The sequence below is a fragment of the Lepidothrix coronata genome, unplaced genomic scaffold (assembly GCF_001604755.1).
Source record: "Lepidothrix coronata isolate B3197 unplaced genomic scaffold, Lepidothrix_coronata-1.0 Scaffold100, whole genome shotgun sequence".
Lineage (NCBI taxonomy): Eukaryota > Metazoa > Chordata > Aves > Passeriformes > Pipridae > Lepidothrix > Lepidothrix coronata.
Window position 1 is genome coordinate 2,596,643 of NW_016690280.1, and position 6,100 is coordinate 2,602,742.

The following is a 6,100-nucleotide window of genomic DNA, read 5'->3' on the forward strand; positions in this document are numbered from 1 at the left end:
TGCATAATGGGATCCTGTAATTATGCCTGCACTGCAGAGACTTTTAAAAAAAGGAATCCTGTTTTACATTCTCTAATGCAAACAGCATGAAATGATGTTGCTTAGAAACCTTTACACTCCTACAGTGTGTGCAAAAAAGTTATTCCAGACATCTGTATTTAAAATAAAATTTAAAAACAATCCTACCGCACACACTCACATGGATCTTGGCTTCACATTGAGTGATGAAGCCTATGAAATGTCAGAGGAAATTTAAATTAAAAAAAAATGACACATGCATTTAAAAACTTGAGCAGCTTGTTAAGTCATTTCAGGTTATGTCTGGTACTGTTCCACCTCACCCCTTCACACAGAGCTCCATCTCTGTGGATTGATGGTACCATTTGTACCAATCCAGACTGAGAGGCTCATAATTGTTTCCCGTGTCAGGCTGACCTCAAATACCTGGAAAAGATTTTCTTTTTCTAGTGAAGCGACCCCGGGTTTCACTCCAGGATTTGCACACACAGAACAGAGCACTGTCCAGGTGCTGGAGCCACAGGAAAGCCCCTCTGGTACAGACAGTGGGACAATTTTATGCACAAGTCACACGGCAGGGCACAAGACCCTAACACCCACTGCCGGTGGTCGCTGCTCGGTGCCTCACCTCAGGCTGAGCAGGGCAGAGGGACACAGTGGTGCCCTGAAATTTCCTACACCAAAGGCAATACAGTCAGATCTGCAGCAGCCCATAAATAGCATTTTTACCAAGCATCATCCTGATACTTCCTCCCGTAATTCGGGCATTGCACCCCACAGGGATGGCAGGGCCCTCTGGGGAAAGCTTCGTCTCAATCCAGGTAGGCAGGTGGGGATGGGGCTTTCTGCGCCCACGACACCACGCAAAGTGGGAGGGACTGTCAGCTTCACTCCATGTGTCCAAACCTAGCCCTGACCTGAGCCCCGGGCACAGCACAGCCCTGGGAGCCCCATCCAAGGCTGCCACTGCCTCCCACCCACCCATTGCTCTCCCCACCATCTCCTCCTCCTCTCAGAAAAGGTCACCCCTCTTTGCCTGGCAACAGGAAGGAACGCTCGGCACCAGGCACGGCTGATGGATGCGTCACAGCTGCCACCACGCTGTCACACGCCACGCAAAGGCCAGCAGTTACTACAAGAGGAGCGCTGGGGATGTGACAGACCTGAGACAGGGGGATGTGTCCCAGCCGGCTGCGCTTGGCACGACGCAGAAAACTGAGCTGATGTCTTGTCTCCTTTCCCACACCCAAACCCCACCGCTTGCAGGTTTCTAGTGGGTTTTTTTGACATTCCCTGCTGGCAAAGGGGGATGGAGACAGGAGATTGAACCTGAGCACCTTCATCGACAGAGAAATGTAAATATCCTGAGGGATGGGCAAAAGTGGAAACTCCTGTCCTATAGGGAAAGCCTTCAGTGATGGGAGACTGAGTGCTGTGCCTCTGATGCAAAGGCCAGACTCAGCAAGATCATCTGAACCATGCTAACAAGTTGAAGTTGTGTCAGGGGAAGGTTTAGGTTGGATATTAGGAAAAGGTTCTTCCCCCAGAGGGTGGTTGGGTGGGCACTGAACAGGCTCCCCAGGGCAGTGGGCACGGCCCCAAGCCTGACAGAGCTCAAGCAGTATTTGGACAATGCTCTCAAGGACAGGGTGGAATTGTTGGGATGTCCTTTCCAGGGCCAGGAGTTAGACTTTGATGATCCCTGTGGATCCCTTCCAACTCAGGATATTCTACAATTCTATGAACAAGACCCCTGCATAAAGCAACTTTTTTCAGCTCTGCTGGTACCCAACCTCTCAGTTCTCTCCCAAGACTGCCTTGATCCTCAAGACTATAATGGCCAGAAGACATTTGTCTTAAAATCACCCTTCAGAACTGCCACTTTTCCCTCTATCCACTGCAAAGAACCTCCTCATAAGAGCATGTTAACTGTTACAACATTTTAAATAGCAGAGAAAGCGCTTTCTCTGCTCATGCTTTTGTGCTGATACCTGGGAAGATCCTTAGGCAGCATCATGGGTGAACTCCAGCTCCTGTAGGTGTTTCAGCCTCCTGCCAGGGAGCTCTTAGTGGTGGTACAGGTATCTACAAGCTTGACTCTTGTTCACTACACGCTGCTTCGCCCACAGATGCCAAGGATCCAAATCTGGAGCCTCATTCTCCATATCCCCAGGCTCTGCAAATTCCTCTGCATTGCTCTGGGGCAGGAAGCAATGCCCTTTTGATCTACCCCACGTGGGTTACCTTTACTGGTTATTGCAAGCAGAAAAGAGCCAGAGCCAGACCACAGGCAAAGGAACCAAACAGAAGGGTTTAACTTTTTGGTTTCTTGCTGCTGTTACAAGTCCTCCTGCAATCACAGGGAATGGATGGGTCTTGAGGCCAGAAATGCATAAAGCACTAAATCACAGGTTTTCAGCTCCCCAGTTTGTCCCCCCCAAAGAAGCAGCTTTGCCTTTATCACCTCTGGCTGTCACAGAATTGCCATCACCAGTAAGGCTGAAGGATCAGCACCTGCACTGAGCAATCAGCTCCCTGCAAGGCACTCCAAGGTTGGTCAGAGAAGAAGAGAGAAGGTGACAGGAGGAAAAGCCCTACAGTGGAGTGCACAGACCACCTATCACCCCAGGGAAAGGGCTGTGTCCTGGATGGGTGAGAGCTCTCAGCTCTGAGACAGCACCAGGAGGATCAGGAGCTTACGGAGGGATCAGAAAGGAGTTCTTAGAAGAAGCACAGGGACAGCTTCCCTCCACAGACCCTTGGCTTGTCCACATCTGCTCTCGGTGCCTCTCATCCCCCACCACTGGCACATGGAGTGCAACAAAACTGCTCACACCTGGATGAACTGCTCACAAAGTGAAATCGAGCACTAAGACGCTTTAAAGCCTTCTAGTAAAACAGGCATGAAAATTATTATCAAGTTGTGAGACTTTGTACGTCATCCAGAAGGCAGATGTTCGGCAGCTGCTGAAGGCAGAGGGTTGGCAAATTCCCCACTGCACACTGCTCTTGTCCAACTGGAGCAAACTGCAGAAACACATCCTTCCTGGGGGAATGTGCACGGAGCGTGGCCCGGGCAGCTCTCCTCTGCCGGCTGCTCTCCTCCCACTGAGGGAGACAACCGACCTACAGGCACATTCTTCTTCCATCTTTGATTGTTGCTAAAAATAATCAATACAAACTACGTGGCTCAGCCTGTTCTCACCATTGTTCATTGTGGGGTGAAGTCCAGATCAGATCGAACGTAATTCCATGTGCGGAGTGCTGCTGGCCTCCCAGAGCTCATGTGGGAGCACAGTCAGTGTCTGTCTGTCCACCAGATACACACAGTGCTAATGGGCATGAATGTGCAGATAGATATAATGCACTGACTGGGCCTCCAGCAACTGGGAGATGAGAAAACATGCACAGAAATGGAAAATGAAGAAAAGGAGCTGGGTTTCCCTGTGTACGTGCAAGTAAGAAGTTGGAAATCCTGTGCTCTTCAAAATAATGGGAGAATGTTCAACCCATTACATCGTACAACATCAGTCATCTCCATGCTGGTATCTGCACAGCCACCTGAAAACTCAGTGTGTGCTCCCCAAATCTTCTGCTCATTATTGAAGTTTAGGTAAATGACAGCAGTTACATAGTTATTTTTCCTCCCGGTATGGTGAGACCAAACAATTAAAGGACAAGTCCCAAGTCTGAGAGATAACACTGCAAAATACAACATACTGGCAACTTCTGCCCATGCTCCAGAACAAACCTTAAAACAGCAAGGAGGTCTCATTTCTGCTTGCTCTTCCACTTCAAGGGGCCAGAGCACATCTGACTTCTTATAAATAGCTAAGCAAAGTACAGGTTTCATCTGGCTGCCCTCTGCATGGATAATGGATATTTTACAAGGGGAGTGGGGAGGTGAACAGCCAAGAGAAATAAAGTGAAAGTCTAAAACTGCTATTAGAGATGGGAAGTCGGATGAGTAGTACCTGCAGAGCCCACGGGATCTCTTTACCTTCTGCCCCAAGAAACCACTAATACCACTTGGGGTTATTTCTCCTGTGTAGTATTTAAAAGCCAGTTCTAAAGACTGGATTCAATGCCCACAGCAGTGCAGAATGTTCCCAACCAGCTCCAGCAAAGAGTTAAACACAGGAAACCTGTTGATTAATTTGCAGGCAACAAGCTGCACTAATAAAGCCCTGGGGACCTTAATCAAGCTGTTTGCTGGTTGCCAGACCAAAGCAGGAAGAGGGGCAGAGCTGTCAGGATGGATTAGTGTTTGCCCACTGGCAACGTTGCTCCTGAATGAAAGAAAGCGGGGGAGAAACACACACAGAAAGGTCTTTTCCAGCCTCAATGGCTCCATGATTCTCTACATGCAGCTGCAGAACACAGAGTGGAAGTGATGTGCCTGGTGCTGGCCGGAGCAGGGCCCGAGGCCGGATGGCTGCGGAGCTCCAGCCTACACAGGGGAGGTAACTCAGGAGATGGGTTTGGATCTTGGGTTTTACGTTCACCTCCATTGTTTGCAATTCCTTCCGAAAAGCTGGGAAGGAGAAATTTCTTCCTTTTTCTATTTAAAAAGATCCTGTGCTTTTCCATTCAGTAATTTTTGCTGACCTTCATTCTGCTCCTATTCCATGGAGAGCTGAATGAAATAAAGTTGTTTATGACTGACCCCATTTTGAAACGTTTTGGTGGCACACATTGGGGTAGGATGTTTTGCAAATTCAGCTTAAGTTAAAAAAGAACCATTTCCTTTCATTATGACAAGGTTTGACTTGGGTGCCTTTACTGTTCTGACACAGCACCATTGGGTTAATGCAGCAGAATCCAAACAAACCCTCTGCCTTCCCATCCCTTAACCAGCTGCAAGGAACCCAAGTGGAATCAGTAACAGAATAAGTAAGAATTACAGATATGAACTATGTTTCTGGTTATTTGCATGTTTTAAGCAGCTAAGCTTTATTTAACCTGATAATCCTTTCCATCAGAAGCATGTCCCTGTGTGCTGCCAGGGAGCATCTGTCTTGGGGTTCCAGTTCAACAGGCTGTTGTATGTCCAAGAGGATGTACAGAGCTTGTAAAACACCTGACTCTATACAGGAATCAGCATGGAAACCCAAAAGATTGATTTTATTTAGCTAAAATTTAACAGACCAGAACAAAGAAGGAGAGAATTGCTCAGCTGTGTATCTTACTTACACAAGGCCATTTCCCCCACCAGCTTTCTGCTGTTCCAGCCAGCAGGAAAGAAATATCCTGTGGGCATTCCTGCAGCTGGTGTAAGTTGCTATAGATCCACTCATCTCAGCACAGTTTTGATAATTTACACCCACCAAAGATCATCTTCTCCTGTGTTTACAGCTCCATCAAACATCACAAGGGACACAAGCAGGATGTTGACACCTCATGACTTGTACCCATGGATGAAGGGGATGGTGAGCACTAAGAAAATGCAAATGCAGCTGAGGATTAGCAAAAGCAATTATGAAAAACAAGTAGTGGAAATAATGATTCATCAGGAATTGAATCTGATGTTGAGCCCAGTCCTGCACTCGGTGGGTGAGGATTCCAGGCCTATAGAAATAATTTTTAAAGCTATTTAAATGAAAAAAAAATGCCCCTTGCTAGTTTTGCAATAGCATGTTTTTCTCTACCCTATCTTACAGACAGCTCAGGACCCTGGAAAACACATCCTTCTCACCCCACAGATACTCCTCTCCCCACCAAAACTTCGAGTCAAAAAGAAACACTGCATAACATTGAAGCCAGATAGGAAGATCTGTGTGAAAGTTTGCATCAAGCCAGAGGCCAGACTGAGTGGTTCAGTCTCTCTGAACAAAAATACCATAAATATACCTGCCTATATTATTTCCTAGCTGATCTCCGAGCACTTTCAATATACTTTAGAAAATATTGATGTCACAGTAATTGCTGGAAAACATGGACGCACAGAAACACAGATGACCTTGCTGAAGGTCAGGTATTCCTGAGACAACACTGGATGCTCTCAGCCACCATCTCCTCCACCTCGTGGGGAAACACACCAGGCATTTCCCCAAGCACAGCCCCAACAGCCAAATGCCATGTC

At 47.5% G+C, this 6,100-nt stretch overlaps 1 long non-coding RNA gene across 2 annotated transcripts; it reads left to right on the top strand.

Moving 5' to 3' along the window:
* The first annotated feature begins 1,129 nt into the window (after positions 1-1,129).
* Positions 1,130-5,867, top strand: LOC108501202. 2 transcript variants are annotated; one of them, XR_001876147.1, is made up of 3 exons: positions 1,130-1,373; positions 5,374-5,571; positions 5,679-5,867. It is a non-coding gene; the product is annotated as an uncharacterized LOC108501202 (long non-coding RNA). The 2 variants fall into 2 exon arrangements; XR_001876148.1 differs by having other exon boundaries at positions 5,374-5,567.
* The last annotated feature ends 233 nt before the right edge of the window (positions 5,868-6,100 follow it).